We start from the raw sequence: 18,739 nt of genomic DNA on the forward strand, positions 1-18,739 counted from the left end.
ATGATTTTAATGATCACACGCGTGGGAGATGGACACTGATGCAGACAGCCTCAGATCTCAAAATGGTGGAGCATTGCTCAAACTCTTATAGCCTCTGGTGCCTCCACCTTATCATAAAAGCCTAAACATTCACATGCTTTTCTCTCACACGGCGCCTAAGCTACGACCTTGGCTCCCCGTTTATCTGCTCCTGCTGAGTTGGGGCAGAAAACTCCAGCATGCTCTGTTCTCTTCTAATCAGACAAATAAGACGATGACTTTCTGCAGCAGTATTATGCATCATAAAACAATATCATTCATCCACAATAAATCAGCAGTCTAATGTAATGCAAATCAGTTTAACTAATGCAATAGTTGTCAGCTTCTTCTAATTCAGGAGAATAATGCAAACTAAAACTACATAATAATTCACAATCTTTAGTTAGGGGTATAACATGGCATAAAATAATATTATAATCTAACAGTATGCTGCTGCCTCTCTCTCATGTTACTTAAAAAATTAACCCCACAGCTTCAATAACCGTATCTAAAAATCTCTCAGTGAAAGTTACGGTTGTAGGTTTGGAAACATTTTGGGGTAGCCAGTGTTAAATAGAGACAGGGCCACATTCTTTATCTAGTCATTGTAATGAAAGAAGCACATTAAAAACTATATGAGAGTTTGCTTTTAACAAGCATGTAATGACTCTACTTAGTTTAGGTAGTCTTAGGGAGTCAAACTGAAAGTAGCATTTTGTGGATGTTTTCCCTGCTGCCCGATCCCATCAGTGTCTTAAAGCATCATTTTTATGCGCCCTGGTGTGACAGTGGTTTCATGGCGCTACAGGTTACCTGAGCACATCAGGCATATTACGGTTGAAAACCAGTGCCCGGCCTTCCAGTGGGTGTTCGACCCCTCGTGCACAGCTCAGGAGTCTAAACGACCCAGCAGTTATGGACATGTGTGTTTTTGGTGTGCTGTCCCTCGTTCTCCCTGCTTGCAGGTATATCTGTGTTTGTGTGTGGATGCCGGAGTTTCTGAGAGCACCTGTTTACAGGCACCTTCAGGCCTGGTGGGTGTGGCCCTGCCAGGTGGTTGGCCACCAGGGCCGTGCAGAGGGGTTTAAAGGGGCGGGTGCTCAAAGTTAAAAAGGGGCACATTGAACCAGGCTGAATAACAACAACACACATTCATCAAGAATCTAATATGGGAAGGGCAGGGCTGTGTTGATCTGAGACTGTAGACATTAAAGAGTCCATAGGAGAGATGGTAGCTGATTAAACAAGGGTCATGAGATAATAACAAAATGCAAAGATTGGTGACAGCGCTTGGAACCATAAGGCAACAAAAAAACTGTGAGAAATAATTTAGGCTCTGCCTGTGAATCACTCTTTGCTTCTCTTCTTCCTTCCTTCCCATCATTTCATATATCACTCTCCACTTGCTGTCTATCTGAGAACAAGGCACAACTTGCTATTGCAATAAACTATAATCTAATTATCCACACCTAACAACTCCTGCACTTAATCTATAATAAAATGATGACAGAAAAATGTTATAGCCCTGCCTTTAGTAGCCTCACACAGCTCCTGCTGTTTCCTCCTCATGTCCTTACCAGGCATGTCTGCACAATGTTATATCATGAGTAATATTTTTAAAAAATCCATCTAAATAAAACACACACATGCACACACACACAGTGACATTTTAGACCTTCTTCAGAATACTGTATATACTATGGGCATCGCACTGATCCAGAATCCTTACATTATTATTTATTACTAGAGCTACAATAATAAAGCAATGAGGAGGGGGGAGTAATAAATATGAAATAATGTATTTAGCTGGAGGAGGTGGCTGGGGAGAGGGAGGTCTGGGCCTCTTTGCTTAGGCTGCTGCCCCCGCGACCCGGCCTCGGATAAAGCGGATGAAGATGGATGGATGGATAATGTGTTTATGATGATTCCATTTGTTTCACTATCCACTCTGTGCAGGGCAAAGCTTATTACATGTTTAAACTGTAGAGATACAATCATTTTACTGCTGTAAAATCCAAATTTTGTCTTATTTAAAATATAAATCTAATATAATCTGCTTCTTAATGTATGTTCTTTAAAATACAGCGTGTGTTTAATATATTATAATTATTATGTGGACATGCATATTAGATGGTTTTTTAGTGAAATATAAGCCCTCCAGAAAGGCAGGAAAAGCCTGGAAACTTACTTTAAAACTAAATATGTTCTAAATACTTTAAAACTAAATATGTTCCCTAAAACGGTGACAGAGCTACGGACCCATGACAGCCTTACACAGGTAGCCTGCAGCTATGACCAGCACTACTTGTGCAGTTAATAAAAGGACAGGTAATGTTTGTCGCGCTGTTGCACACACAGCACGCTCGTTTGTTTCAGTTCGTCAGTTGCAACAAGACAACTTACCAACGTGTACATAATAAGCTGATACTCCTGTGTGCTACACACTACAGTGTACGCTGTACACCTACTTACTGGTTGTGTCGCATCAGTCTGTGTCTCTGAGTTAACTTGTGTTTCTCCTACAGCTCCGGACCGCTAAAAATGCGCGTGCTCTTTGTGAGCTCGTTCCCGGCTCGTAACCAGCGCGTTCTGCCGTCAAGGGCGATCATTGGTTAAATGTGATCATGTGACTGATGCAAGCCAGATCCTTTCATTTAGCAAAACTGTGATTAATAGTTAAATATTATTGTTGAGGGGCACAGACAGGACTCCGCACGCACACACACATAAAAAAATAAATAAATACAATTTTTTTTTTTAAAGTTGCCTCAACAAAAGGGCACTTTGGGCAAACATCAGGAAAGGGGCGGGTGCTCAAGCCCCTCTAGCCCCCCCCCCTCTGCACGTGCCTGTTGGCCACACTTGAAGACCATCACACAGCTGATCAAGCCTTGTCGGAGGAGCTACTTAAGAATGCGGTGGCGCTCTCTCTGACGCTGGATCATTGCGTGACTTCACGTTAGTCTCTCGGCCAGTCAGTACGGATAGTCTGCCGCATTGTATGTGTCTTACGGCTGCCTGTTTGTTATCTCCCCAGGAGAAGCGTGGAGATGAGAGGGCAGCGAGCACGGGGTGCTCAGACACTGAGGAGCGGAGACAAGGAACACTAGCACTGGGAAGAGGACATTTCACGGGAGTCGGGAACGCACTGCGGATTTATTGTTATTTTCCATTCACTGTAAATAAACGCACTGCTTGCATTCAGAGCTCCGTGCCTGGCTCCTCCTTCCTCACATCCCCACGGTTGACGCAGGCCAACCGTGACAAATAGCTTTTCTTAGATTCATTATTAGTTCAACATTGACAAATAGTAGTTGACTAATATCAGGAGCCAAAAAGAAAACAAAAAACAAACTAAATAAATATTTCAGACGCTGAAAATAAATTATTACGGTTGTTTAAATTTGCTGTCAGCAAGTTAGGTCTAATGCATGTAGTCAATCTAATGAATCAATATTACATGTAAAAAGTACAGAACTGAAAATGAAACTAAAATATAACGGTAAATGAACTGGTTCTTGTATAAAACCTTTCTACTCTCTACAACTTGCCTCATTCATGCACTCACTTTTTTCTATGCTTTTTCTCTGTAAGTGCTTTCTATCTAACATTAATACGCATTCATCCTCCCGATGGATGCATCGGAGAGCAACTTGGGGTTAGCGTCTTGCCCAAGGATATTTGGCATGCAGGCTGGAGCAGGCGGGGATTGAACCAGCAACTTTCTGATTAGTAGGTTTCCTGCTCTACCTGAGCTACAGACACCCCAATTTGTGGTGCTCTGGAAGCAACACGTTCTCATCCCAACAGGTAACGATGCTATGTGACAAATCATCGGTATGTGTAAATGTGTTTTTTGTTCTAATCATGAATCGCTTTGTAAAACAAGACCTGATAGGGTTAAGGTTAAAGTTATGGTTAGAGTTAATGTTAGGGATAGGGCTGGAATGGACGGCTGGAGCCTCTCCTCCAAGTGTGTGTTACTGCCGCCATCAGCATTCTGTTGTATTCTGTTGTCTGCTTTTCTCTGTAAGCGCTTCGAGCCTGTACTTTTTTGCTTTAGCTGAGTAATGAAGTTGAATCAGTACTTTAACTTTCACTGGAACAATAGTATTTTTACTTCTACTTAAGTGGAGAATGTCTGATCTTTTGCCAACTCTGGCTGTCTCTCAGTCTTGGAATACCCACTTGTTGTCCAGCGGTGTCCTGGGAATATGGGAACTAGACAGACTGGGGAAACAATGGGAGGAGACACAAAGATGGAATCACTTTTACCATCTTTTATGTATTTGCTGGTCGTCTTATTTCTTCTATTTTGCAAGCACAGTGTTGCAATCATTGTCTTTGTGGTACAATGACACAGGTAGAATGCAGGTGTTTTCATGTAACACGATGCCAGAAAGATGAGTAATGTGTTTTGAAGAGAAGATAAAACATCATGTTTGAACAAAGATAAGCAGCAGACACGTCTGTGTGTGAGTTGTTCAGGTTCAGTAAGAAGGTAATATGTCTGCAGAATTTGTAATTCTTATGAAGATATTGCTTGTACAATAAATAAAATCCCTTTAACTTCTTCTGGAGAGTGTCTTTATATATTTAGTCATTTTGGGGCGATCCTTTATTTAGTAGTAACTCTAGTCGGGGATATATATCAGAGTTTACTTTCAGATATGAGCATTGTGTTTCCTGTGGATGAATGAATGAATTATTTATTTATGTAATTTTTGAAAGACTGGCTCATGTAAAATCTCTGAAAGTATGACAAAGCTCTCCTGTTACACTTTATGGACACCTGAGCGTCACCATGAGGGCCTGTCTTTATTCACTTTATTCACTGAAATCCACTTTTATAATGAATTCACAGTAATCACTGACACCTTCAGAGCATTACATTCATTAAAGACGTCTTCTACACCTACTCTTCCAGACGACCGACACATGCTTCAACCACTGCAGGTTAACCAGCCACTCATCAGTAAAGCAAAAACTAAATGTAAATGTCCTCATGTGGAAAAGACTGAAACACAACTCCCATATATCACTAATGTAACAGATCCATTTAGGGAGAGTGAGAACACTAGGCTGGATGTGGTTTAATGCAGGAACATTCATCATGTCTTCAGTTCAACAAATCATTTACATTGAATATGTGAGCTGGATGGTTACACGACACAATGTGATTGTCAACAATAACTGCAATGAACGCTGGTTTGAGGGCGGAGTCAAGGAGGCCATTTACGTGAAAAGGGAAAGACCCTCTCTGAATCAAGGAGGGGGCCTAAGGGTACATCTGTCACCATCTTACAATGCTGTGATTGCAGCCGTTCTCCAACTCTCTGTGAATGGTACTCAGGACCATTGATCAGTGGTTGTTGATCAATGGTCATGAGAATTTGCATAATCATGATTAAGGAACTGACCTCCCAGCCCATTGTTCCTTCAGTCGGCTGGTTTCTCTGACTGAAAACGCTACGTCCAGAAGAACAGAATCAACTTTTGGAGATTTACTTCCCTGATGATTGAGCACGCATCAAGACCTTTTAATCAGGCCAACAAATATCTTGTACTCAATTTTAGCAGCAGCCATTGTGACACTGATGATAAAACTTGTGTAAAAGTGCGAAGCTGTAAAAAAGTAATTATAAAAAAGCGTTTTTGTAGCTGAATGTTACTGGATAGCTGTTTCATCTGTAACACATCAAAATAACCTGCTAAGGTTTAATAGGCTATAAGGAACACACTCACTTCCTGAGCCCTGGGCAATAAGAGACGTTTTGTGTTTTATGATTTATTGATATGTTTGATCCTTTCTGACCTGCGTTAATGAAGCAGTCATTAGAGCACCATGTCCGCTAGAATAGTTCTGTAGTTTGATGCTTGAGTCGTTGCAGACTTGTTGAAACTCCCTCACCCGTCAAAGCAGCGTCTTTGTTATTCGAGTCCAGCAGATGGCAGTGTTTCACTGTCTGACGGCTGTCTGAAGCTTCAGCTGGATTATCCGTTTTCATGTTTGATTAGAGGTTTGTGTGTGTGTGTGTGTGTGTGTGTGGGTTTTTAGCCACGAGTTGTCCACGATAAAGCATATTGAATGGCCTGTCTAATATTGTTAGAATTCTCCTTTGGGTTAGTTTCATTACTCAATCGGGACATTTATTTGGAAAAAGAAAAAAAGAGGGAAAAAAAAGAAAAAAAAAGAAAAGAATTAAAAATAAATAAATCCTCATAGTTTACATTTACAAATATCAATACTGAATGTTACGTCCCTCTGCAGCTTCTAATCGTCTCAGTGTTTTCAGCTGGTGCTAATTGGCCACACCTAGTCAGGTGTGGATAAAAGCATACCTGAGGCAAGCTTCCCGGCAGTGCACTAGTCTTTGCCTTGGTGGCACCAGCCATTTTAGCCAACCTGGTTTTCCATTTTAGGATGAAACCTCTTCTCACCCACACTCTGCTATTCATCTCTGTTTTTATGTTGCGGCTTTTGAGCCGGGTCGTAACACTGAAGATTACAAAGATCAACATTAAGACCAGTCTGTGCATTCAAAGCAGTGACAGAAAAGAGTGTGGGGCATTAACCCCCACTCACTTCACAGTTCACGTTCACAGCGAGCTTCGTCGAAATTTACAATGAGACCCTGAGGGACCTTGTGTTCACCGGCAAGTCCAGCAAGAGACCTGAGCATGAGATCCGCAAGACAGCCAGCAACGAATTGACAATCACTAATCTCACCTATGAGCGGGTCTCCAATGAGGATCAGGTACAGCAGACAGACATCTGTAGCTCAGAACAAATTAATTTCAAATCTGCTGACAAATTGTTACCAAACTTTGAAAATACATCAAACTTTATCGATGCTCTATGTTTTAAAACGTTCCCTCGTCCTCTCAGGTTCTCCGTCTGATTGCTTTGGCCAATCAGAATCGCTCCACTGCCCATACAGCCCAGAATGACCGCTCGTCTCGCTCCCACTCAGTCTTCCAGCTGGATATTGAGGGAGTTAATGCCGGCAGGGATGTCAAGTGCAAATGTATCACACTGGAAGTACCAGCATCAGGAATGTGGTTTCTTCTTTTTGGATCTATAATATTTAGTCTGGTTAGTTATTGTTACTGTAACCAGTGCAAAATCTGCTCTGATGACTCAACGTTAATGTTTGAGCCCCTGAGCGCTAAAAGAAGTGTTTTGTAAAGTATTAAAACTACCTTTAATGGAAGGAAAAACGGATCACTGCTTCCTATAAGAGTTGGTTTTCTCTGTGTGTGTAGCCACTCTGTGCCTGGTGGACTTGGCTGGCAGTGAGCGAATGGTGAAGAGCCAGTCTCAGGGTGACCGTTTCAAAGAGATGACCGCCATCAACAGCTCACTGTCCAACCTGGGCGTCGTTATCGCCGCTCTGGCCAAAAAGGTCTGCAGCTGACTGGTTTTTTAAGGAAGCAAAAGAAGATCAGATCAGATGAGCATGATGTGTCTATTGGAAACAAGTTCAAAGAATTGTCTAATAATGAGTTGCTGTGCATCCACACTGCCTGACATATTTTACCTTTACAAATAAAGCAGGTACAACAGATTCATATACCAAAACAAATGTCAGGAACTTCACCAGATCACAGGGCATTGATCCTTTCTCTCTCTCGCTTTTTTTTTTTACTCATCTCTGGAATTTTTCTTTTGTGTTGATCTTTACTCATACCAAGGCTGCTGGCTTGGGGCTGGCTATGAGCTCTGGATAGCTTTAACTTTAACAACATCTTCTTCTTCCTTACCTTCTTTAAAATATTCAATGTTCAGCTGGGTGAGGGTGATTTAAGGGTCTGTGGAGTTAGATGTTGGAAACACAGTGAGGCGGTTTGCCTCTAACAACAGGTTAGTGTGTGTCTGTGAGTGTGTGTGCCTATATGTCTGTGGCACTGTGCACATATATGAAACTAGCTGGCTTGTAATCAGACATACTGGAAGCTGATCAGCCAGTCACTACTCCATGTCGAGAAGTTGAATATCGTCTGATTCCGATCCCTGGCCAGTTGATCGGTCCATTTGTACTTTGTACTAAGGATCTGACAGATTAAACAACATTTAATGTCGACTTTGAAGGATATTTGAATACTCTTTACGGGGTAATGTGTACAGAAGTTCAGGGTTGCGCTGTATGCATTTAAAAATGTCTTACTTTGTTCATAATCTAGCAGCTATACACAGGTCAGAGGTGGAAGTAGGTGGCACTTAAATTTCATTTAAATGAATGGTCTTTGATTAAACTGTTACTTTTCACATCATCTCTTTTAATCCAAATTACATAAATCTAAAAAAGAAATTTTCAGTGAAAATAATTTCTTTTGTGCATAGCTCAGAAATATGGCCTCACCATTGCCTCCTCATTTAGTTTGCATGGACCTGTGCAAATTAGTCCCCACCTCACCCTTTCAACCATGTGTCCTGCATGACTGAGCAGCTTGGTGCGAGATGCACTAGTAGCACAGCTCATAGCAATGACAAAAATGTAACACCAGCCTCCAATTTATCACTTGTAGCTTACCAGTGCCTGCACTGGTTTCTGGGTTTGATGAGAACATTAATAATACCAACAGCTCTGCTGATTCCTTAGTAGTCTATTAGTTTGCACTTTAGCATGGACACCCAGTCCCCTTTGCAGCATTGCTTATAATCACTAATCACTTCCTGTGAAGCTCTTCTAATTTTAATTTGCAATCTGACTTGCTTCATCTGCACTATGAGTTAGAACAAAGAAAACACACCTGTGCAGTGTCAGTCACTACTCGTTGTGTGAAACCTTTTGGGATCGAATACCATCTGTGTCACATTATATTCATCCTTCCCCATGTACGTCATTGGGTTTAGACAGAGCTGTATCGGCATGAGACGGCGTTAAGGTGACAGTTGCCACAGTGTGACGTTGTGCTGTATCTGTAGTAATAGCCCTAAAAGACGTCAGGGGATTTACTCAAGCTGACAGGAAGATGGCATAGTCTATTGATGCATTAATTCAACTGCCGTTTCTACTCACAAAGCCTCCAGTGCCTATAAAAATGCTGGGATTCCATTCTGAGTGAGGAATGAATAGCAAATTGTAACTCTATGATGCTGTATTTATCCACTGTTGAACCCCCCCCCCCCTTTTTTTTTTTTTCCCTGACTGCACTCCTAGACTAGAGGACAGGGTGCCAGATTTTAAACTTTTCCCTTGCCCTTATATTTGTCTGATATTCTTGAACTAATAAGAATATCGGACTTGCTGATGAAAATTATAGTTATGCAGGAGAAAGTAATGCATGCCAAAGCAAGATCCAACACAACAATTTGGATTTCCAATACTCCAGAGTTGACATAAATGATTACCATGATTCAGTCATTCTGCCCCCCAAAGCAATATCATTGCTAACGTGCTGAATAATTTATGTAAGCTGCGATATAGTATCTTCCAGCTTGCAGCTTTGACACCACCCAGGATAAGATGTGCACTGGTGCCAAATGTGTTGCTGTCAGTTGCACGCAATTACGTTACTTTAGTTAACTCAAAATGAGTTTTGTGAGAGAATGCCATCTCTGCAAGTGTGGTTGTTAACTTCAGTAAGCAGGTTTCAGGAAAGTTAGCGAAACGAGCTGGTATGAAGTAAAGTCATGCTGCATAAAACCCAGTTCTTAATGGAAATCGGTGCCTCCGTCTCTCTCAGCTCTTTGCTGTGGTCACAGACAGATTGCTGGGAGGGTGCATTAGCTGCTCAAACCCACAGACCCACACAGACATGCAGAAAGTAACACTAGTTGTGCATCAAAATCTGTCAGTAATGAAAACGTTATGAGCAACTATCAAACACCTGAACTTTGAAACGGACAGAACACAGTTTTGCAGAAATGCAGCATGTGCTATAACTATGGTCAGCTTGTTTTCCTTTCTTGATCCCTAATTCTACGACCCTTTTATTGTACACCCATTACAAACTATGAAATGCCATGTGCATGTAATTTTCGAGTCTAATTAGCTGTGTTTAGCTATCCTTTGAAGCTGTGACTGACTGGCTGCTTCACTGCTAACAGCAGATTCTTGAGCTGTATCTGCAGCAGAGGGCTTTTAAATCTGCAGCAGAGTGATGTTAAATTAAATTGTTACATCGGTGACTATGGCATGCTAGTCTGCTATGTACTTGAGTGGGCGGGTGGAGTGTTTTTGGGAAGGGGGTGTAAAGTACCACTGGTCTACAACATCCCACCCACACTCCTTAATAAAATTGTGCAGGAAGGAAAAGAAAGAACAAAGTCACAGTGCGTCCACAAGTCAGACTGATGCCTGTGATTAATGTTCTCTGTTCTTTGAAGTTTCACTTTGACTCTGATTTCAGAAGCACATTAATTTGGCTTTGTTTTGCATTAAAAGCTCCTTGATGGAATTAGTGAGACTTTGCAATGTCTTAACATTTACAAAACAGCTCCCTCAGAAGGTCCTTCACGAGGGGCCTGGACTTGACTGCATGTAGTTGTTTATAAAATAAAAATTCAAATTTTCACTAAGCTTGAATAAATAATTACATATTCTTCTTAGCAAGGTCCTGTAGTTTAGCCAGTCAGATCACGATGACTTTTAATGCCGTGGTCCGAGCAGGGTTTATCGTGACTGCTGCCATGAGAGGACTTCATGTTTGCCCAGGAAACCAGCGCAGGAATCACAGGGTCCAAGATGTGTTTGTTGTATTAATATTAGTGGTGATGCAACGTGCTGCGCCATTATGAAATCCAGATTAGTAGTGTGTGATGCAAACATGGCCAGCTGGCTGGCCGGCTCCAGTCCACTAACAGTGCTGATGTTCCTGTATCCAGCTGCCTGTCATCATGGAGAGTTAGTCCTTTCCTTTGCTTTTAAGATTGTGGTAGGTCGCTGTGTTGGCTCGAGGGGAGATTAAAGGAGTTCTTCTTCTAGAAGAGACACCTGTCTAAACTGAAGGGGTAAAAAAAAAATGTCCATGTTTGGTTTTATATTGTTATTCCTGCTCTTTTGCATTTTCCCCTCCGACTAGTTGTTGCAGTTGCAGTTGCTGTTTGCACTGGATCATTCCAAATCATTCAAACGCTGATTCTTAACAATAACAATACATTACGTTCTATAAATCTGTGCAATATTACTTTCCGAGTTTCACGAGTATAGGAAGACGATCGCTGTAAATATAAAATGAGCTTCTGAGAACTGTTGATAGGGCAATCAGCAAAACCACCAAGCCACTCAAAGCTGAAAGTTCCATTACAGCTCGGTGTCTCACTAGAGATTAAGACGGATAAATGTTCATCGCACATAAAGACCATTACTCAGATATATCTTGTGCCTCTTCCCCTCATTTCACCTCCCTCACTTGCTGAAAATCCCTTCTCTCTCTCTCTCTCTTTTTTTTTTTTTTTTTTTAAATTTAAATCTGCTCTCAGCCACCATCACTAGTTCTTCAGAGAATGATGACCGCAGCGGCTCCAGCCTGGAGTGGAGTAAAGATGGCAGCCTAAGAGGCAGCGGTCGCCATGGCCTGGCACAGAGCGTGCGGGCGGACACCTGCTCTCCTGTGGCCGAAGAAGACTCCAGCAGTGCCACAGCAACACCTGCAGACACCCCATCCAGGACAGACCAGCAGCACCCTAACATATCTGCGGGTGCTCCAGGGCCACCACACCCTCCAAGTCACTCACCTGAGGGACCCATTGCGTACCCGCCACAGACATCAGCTTCCCTCATGATGCCGAGGCCAAACTCTGTAGCAGGTAAGACTCCTTGGTTTTTGAGGTCTTGACATCTGGAGCTCAAGAAGTATACAGGAAATGCTCTGTATACTTTTCATCTGTGACTGCATTGTGTTGCCTGTCAAGATCGTAACCGTGAGATACGACCTGTGCCAGAGGCTGACATGTGGCATGTCAGTTTAATCCAAGCGAGTGATAGACACCGAAGAGTGAGAGCATCTGTAGTAGGTTTAGAAGAAATAAGAAGTCAATAGTTCAAAGAACGGACTGTGCTTTTCAGAACAGGAGTATCAAGGCAGAAGTTTGGGATTAGACAGCTGCTGTGTGGTGTGGCTCGCCACTGCCTCGCCATGTCAAACCTAAGCACACGCTCCGGTCTGGCTGATCTGTTCTGCATTCCTGCCCTGGAGCCTCCCTGTTGTGGTTCAGCTTACCATATCCACACAGCTGTCACAGTTGTTGATATTTCCCCCTTCACCCCCTTTTCCCTTATGTCTTTTCACCCATACTATTCCCAGGTCTCCTCATACCTTATTGCTTTTGACCTCGGCCTATTTTTGGTGAATCAAACAGCAGTACGTTTAGCATTTTCCTATATATAATTTTGCCTAAATGCAGTTTGTAGCTAAGCTGACAGTATGAGTCATGTACAGCTTTTATCATCCACTCACTCACCCACCTCCCTTCTTTACTCCTTATCCCATTCAGGGTTGGAGGCGTTGCCTGCAGTTTATCCTAGTGGGGTACGCCCTGGACAGGTTTGACTAGAGATGCGCAGGACCCCCCCCCCCAAAAAAAATTACCTTTCAAATGCAAAATATTATTTTTTATTACAAAAGACATGATCAAACTTTCCCTCAAGCTGCAGTAAGTTGCAAGATCTTCTCACACTTAGTTGAAAATAAAGTGCTCTGCTATTGCAAAGAGGCACAAAGAATTATACCCAGCTTTCCCTGACATACTTCACACTAGCAACATATTAGCATGTAGCTATAAGTTTGATTGCGACTATTTGCCTGCACCGCCGTGTACATGTTCCGCATGGACATAGACTCGGTGCATCTGTATTTTGACACGTAAGTGAATCTTGAACTAATCAGGAGTATATTTTATGGCTCAAATGTTAATGCAAGCTTATGCTAATGATTTTACTCCATAATTAGCAGGGCTGCCCATGCTTGTTGATAGAATGAATGTACACTTGAATAAACGTTGACGGACCAGAGTGGTATGTTAACTGTAAGGCTGTAGAAACAAAAGAGTGAGACTACATTAGAGTCCAACTCAAAGGAGCAAACAGAAAGAGAAGAAAAGACAAACAGTTTAGAGCACAGATGAAATGTTTGTTACATTGAATTTTGAAAGCAGACAATTCTGCCAGTGAGGGAAAATCACAGCAGGGGCAACCTGGGCTGAGCTGTGAAAAGAAGCATAAAAACATGAGTGACTCAGGTCAAACACCTGGCCTAGACAGAGACGACTCAAAGTTTAAAAGACCTCATGAGACTTTTTCCTCTAGAATCTTCCTTGAATATGTTGTTTTGCTTTACCTCTTTAGTCTGTATGTAGCAGCTGCCAATGTTTTGAAGTTCAGATACTTGACTCCTGCCTCCCTTGGGTTTATTCTTGATGAAATATAGTAACAGTTCCCGTGTGTCTACTTCTAGACTGTTTTCTCTCTTTGATAAAATCTAGTCCCAGTTCCTATTCAACATACCAGAGAAATGCAACTGTGTAATGTCCACTCTAGGCCCTTACAATTAGAAGCAGGTAAGCAATTTAACTTGTGAAGGCAGTAATGGAGTAAGATGGGATGAGGACAAGCTATAGAAGAAGTAAGGAGTAGTACATGGTAGGCTCACGGTACTGATATTTCCTTGCATACCATAGCTCATAGCTTGCGCATGTATTTTACACAGTGGCCACTGCTTTGATATTTTCTGCAGCCCACAGTTGGATGTGTTGTTCCCTGATGATTCTATTGTTCCAAGAGTCCGTACCATTTTTACATCTCATCATTATTGTGTGTGACATAAACCTGGACGGTCCAGGCGCACAGTGGCTCATAAAGCTTAACAGACCAGAAAATGTTTGGCTGTTTATGTGTGTTGGTTTGCGTGTGAGCACCGGTGTGCTTGTGTCTGTCTGTCCTCCCAGAGTTTATGGGCTGATGTCATAGTTATGCAGTGTTGCCCTCTGAGACCGGCAGAACACGCACCTTAGATTGGTTCAGGCCATAAATGAAGTTGTCTCATCGCGTCCTTGATGCTCTCCCAGGGTTTCGTCACACAGTGTAAAATCTTTCTTGGGGTCACAGCATAGCAGAGACGGCACTTCTGTTCAAGGAAATTGTATTCGGTAAAAACCCCCAAAAAGTAACAAGTCTAAAGAAGCAATGAGAGAAAAGAAGCTACCACGGCGAAACATAATATGTATTCATCATTAGCGCATTCATTCTGTGCCAGAACCTTGGTGACTATTGTTTGTCCTGTGTTTGTGAAACAGCATCTGAGATAATGAGCTGTCTGGTTAATCTATAAATTTCTCTTTATTTTATTGATAGATATTAAATAGGAGCACAGAGATTAAAGGCAGAAGCAAACAAATAATCATGAGTTCATTTAGGGCATAATTGCTTCATGCTACAGTATTGCTATTAGTTTTTAATTTTATCTTATGATTATCTCCACCAAAAAGACAAGGTGCTGGAAACATTCCTCAGAGTGATTGAAATTATGGCATGATATAGTTGCTGCTCATCCATGATGTGAATCTCCTGTTTCACTACATCCCAAAGGTGCTCTATTGGATTGAGATCTGGTGACTGTGGAGGTAGAGTGAGTACTGTAAACTCGTTTTTATAGACAGAAGATGAGTACACTTTGGACACAAGGGATCGACATGGTTAGCAACAATACCCAGGTGGCCTGTGGCATTTAAAACCATGTTCAGTTAGTACTAACAGGCTAAAAAGTGCAGAGAACCACCACCAAGAATGGATCAATGCTTTCATGTTGTTTAAGCTAAATTCTCACCTTAAGCATTCAAGTGTCACAGCAGAAATCAAGACTCACCAGACAGTTGTTTGTAAAATGGCTCGTTGTTGGACAAAGGTCACACTTTCTTAGTGTCAGAGTGTATTTTGGCCATCTGTCTGATGCCGATCAACAGATGCATTGCTGGGCCTCTTGAAGTCTCCGTAATTATGTAGAAGGAATGTCTGCATATTGCTGAGAACTGTCGTTTGCACTGCCTTGATGTTGCATGTAGCGTGGGTGTCCCTAGGTTTTGGTGGGAGCGCCACTTTTTGGTGCCAACATGTCCTGTGACAAATTGCACAAATGTTACAAGAACAACATGAATTCATTTAGATTTGTCTTTAGCAGAGCTTTATATTAGGGATTGTATATTACTGTCCACCTCCTAAAGGAAACTGCTGCTGAGGCAGATTTAAAAGGTTGTTAAAATTGTTACTGATTTTCATCTGGCATCGAAATATTGCATTTAAAGATCTAATACGTGAAATAATCTACGTGTAATCATGTTTACAACAGCTGTTCATTAAATCTAACAAACGTGGCAGGTGCATTGGGTGTAAGATGCACTAAGAGCCTGAAATAAATGGGAACAGCTTTTTCCCGGGCTTCCAGGTGCTTTGTGAACTTCTCTATATCAGTTTCTGTGAAAGTGAAGCCAGTCTGCCCTGTTTCCCCCAAATAGTTCCATCAAACCAAAAAGCAGTGCTGTGGTAAATTAAACTTGATGTCAAATTTCAGCATCAGGATTAGTAATAAGCACTTGTAAATTAACTCTATGCTCTGGTGTTTTCTTTGTTTTATTATTTGCAATCCACTATTTACATCTATCTGTCGCCTCTATTGTAAGATCTTCTGTATAAACTAGAGTTGTTGATGGAATTTCACCTCCTCTCTGAGGTGATATACTCAGTTTATAAGAATCCTAATTTTGAGTAATTGGAGTTGAGCTTTTTTCTTTTTTCCTCTATAAAGGCTTACAGAGTCAAAGGGCCATATTAGTGTTGGCCACTGGAATTCCATGGTTTTGAAATCTTAGCCTGAGCTGCTTGTGGTTGGGTTTCTCAGACAGGGAGATTTGAGTGAGGGTCACCATGGCGGAGGAATGGTGCTACAATGCTTGTGTGGTGTTTAGCTATTCAGCAGAGCTTTGTGGTTTGAGACAAAGTCAGGTATGGCGCACTCATTGCTCGCTTGTACTCCAAAGTCATACATTCCTCTGGCAAAGCTCGTGCGCCGGGCTCTCTTCACGAATGATAACGGAGCCAAGACTGTGGACTGCTGACAGGCAAATTCGAGGATATGTTGTTTGTCTACTAAAACACTGATGAGGTAACATCTGAATGCTTTTGTGTTTTATTAGAACGACTAAAATCATCTTAACCTTTTCCACATAAATACAACCTATGATTTAAAGATGTTTGCAAAGGTCACACAGTAATTACAAACTCATAAAGTGGCGTAGCCCTTAAATTTAATAATCTCACACTGATTTATCTCATTTGCTCTCATTTGCTGTCTTTCCCGGTAGTTTCTGAGACCATGTGGTCTATTGTATTGTTTTAGGCTGTGTGATCATGTTTAAAGACATGCCAACAGTGTGTGCGATGTCTCCAGGTAGACACGGGAGTCACTTCTGCTTCTGGCTTCATGTATATATTGATCTGTTTAGTGCAGAGTTTAAAATGAAAACAAAAAGAGGAAAGAAAGCCCATTCATTTTCTCGAGCATGAAAAGGTCACAGAGACATCTTCTAACGTGCCCTTTTTTCAGAGAATTGTTTGGTCCAGCTGTCACAGCAGGAGAAAAATAAAATCTGTTACAGATCAATCCGTTTGAAAGCCCCTTTTAAAATTGTGCTCAGCACTCCATTGACAGATTAGGGCTTATCAAATGCCAGTTTTTTGACTCTAAATGTTCTTTTCTCATTTCTTAGGTTTTTCTAATTTACAATTAAAACATTTTCAGCTTTTTTCCAACTTCTTCTTCTGTGTAACCTTCAGCTTTTAGCAGTTCAGCACTGTTGTTTTCAGGTTAAATTCAGGTTGTTTTTTTTTTTTATCTCATTCAAAATTTTTAACTCAAAATTCAGCAATTAATTCATTTCACTCCATACATTCAGATTCAAGCATTCACACTGCAGTTTCTTCAGAAAATGCACTTTCTAGTTAGTGTGAATGCTTGAAAAGCATTCACAGTATTGTTATTCGAATCTTTATTATTATTCTATTTTATTATTATTATCTATTCCGTACGTTTTTTGAAAGCCTACTCCTTCAAAACCGTTCAACTTAGAAAAACCATTCAAACACCGTTAGATTCCTATTCTTTTGGACAACACTGCTTCTATTTTTCATATTTTTAACATTTATATTTTTAATTTTATTCAACTTTATTCAACAAAAATTTATAATGTATTTCAATGGGGAGACCCTTCAAATCCTCATTCAACTTACTCATTTTTAAACTCTTACTACTTCCACATACATTGACATAGAGCCACCATTCAAACTTTAAAACGAAGACAAGACATTCAACTATTCAACTTGTATTTATCTTTTCAATATCTATTATACTTTTTCTTCAGTTCCAGTTTAAGTTTCATGATGTTTTTTCACCCGTTTCAGAGTTTATAATGGGTGTGTATGGGACGGAATGTTGGGGCTAGAGTGAGAGAGCTCAACTGCTAGAGTGAGAGGAGCAAAAAAATTAATCTTAAAATATTTTTTAAAACTGCTGCTGTGTCCACAGCGTTTGCTCTACAGCCACCATTTTACCCTCAAAACGTAGCCATCGCTGTCCTCTTTCATCCAATGTGTTTACTATTGTCCTAGGTGTTATGGTTCTTTCATAAATGTCACCAATGCACAGCCTCCTCCCTCCAACTCTTCCATAGACTCTAATGTTAAAATGGCTCAGAAGGTTCGTTTGAAAATCAGAAGAGCATGGTGTCTTTCCACTGTCACCACGTCCATATAATAAACTCAACAGGCATGAAAACTGAGAATTCAGTAGACTAGACATTGCTGTCGCTCACGGTGAAAGAATTTTGTCAATACGACTTGTACTTTTCATATGGGAACGATTTGTTTCGGCCTGACTTTTCTGTTCATTTTAAGCAGCAAAAGTGAGGTGCATGTCTGTGTCCGTGTGTATGGAGCCATTGGGTGCGGTCACTATAGCAACCAGGCTCACACCTGCCTGCTTAACGAGCTCTCTCTCTCACTCTGCCAAGATTCATCTGAAACACTTCTCTTTCAACTGCTGCTGTCTCCACAGTGTTACAGCCATCATTTTATCCTCAAAACGTCGCCATCGTTGTTCTCTTTCCAACATCTTGTCTTTCAAAGCTCAGAGATGTAAACTTTTTAAACTGTGTGGATCCAAGTGGAGGGATCACATTTTAGTCATTCAGTGATTCAAAGAATATGACCTTTTAATATTCTTTCAGATGTTTTCTGACTCTAAATGTTCTTTTCTCATTTCTTAGGTTTTTCTAATTTACAATTAAAACATTTTCAGCTTTTTTCCAACTTCTTCTTCTGTGTAACCTTCAGCAGTTCAGCACTTTTGTTTTCAGGTTAAATTCAGGTTGTTTTTTTTTTATCTCATTCAAAATTTTTAACTCAAAATTCAGCAATTAATTCATTTCAGTCCATACATTCAGATTCAAGCATTCACACTGCAGTTTCTTCAGAAAATGCACTTTCTAGTTATTATATTTTATTTTTCCGTACGTTTTTTGAAAGCCTACTCCTTCAAAACCGTTCAACTTAGAAAAACCATTCAAACACCGTTAGATTCCTATTCTTTTGGACAACATTGCTTCTATTTTTCTCATTTTTAACATTTATATTTTTAATTTTATTCAACTTTTTTCAACAAAAATTTATAATGTATTTCAATGGGGAGACCCTTCAAATTCTCATTCAACTTACTCATTTTTAAACTC

Source organism: Maylandia zebra, linkage group LG3 (genome assembly GCF_041146795.1).
Source record: "Maylandia zebra isolate NMK-2024a linkage group LG3, Mzebra_GT3a, whole genome shotgun sequence".
NCBI classification, from domain to species: Eukaryota; Metazoa; Chordata; class Actinopteri; order Cichliformes; family Cichlidae; genus Maylandia; species Maylandia zebra.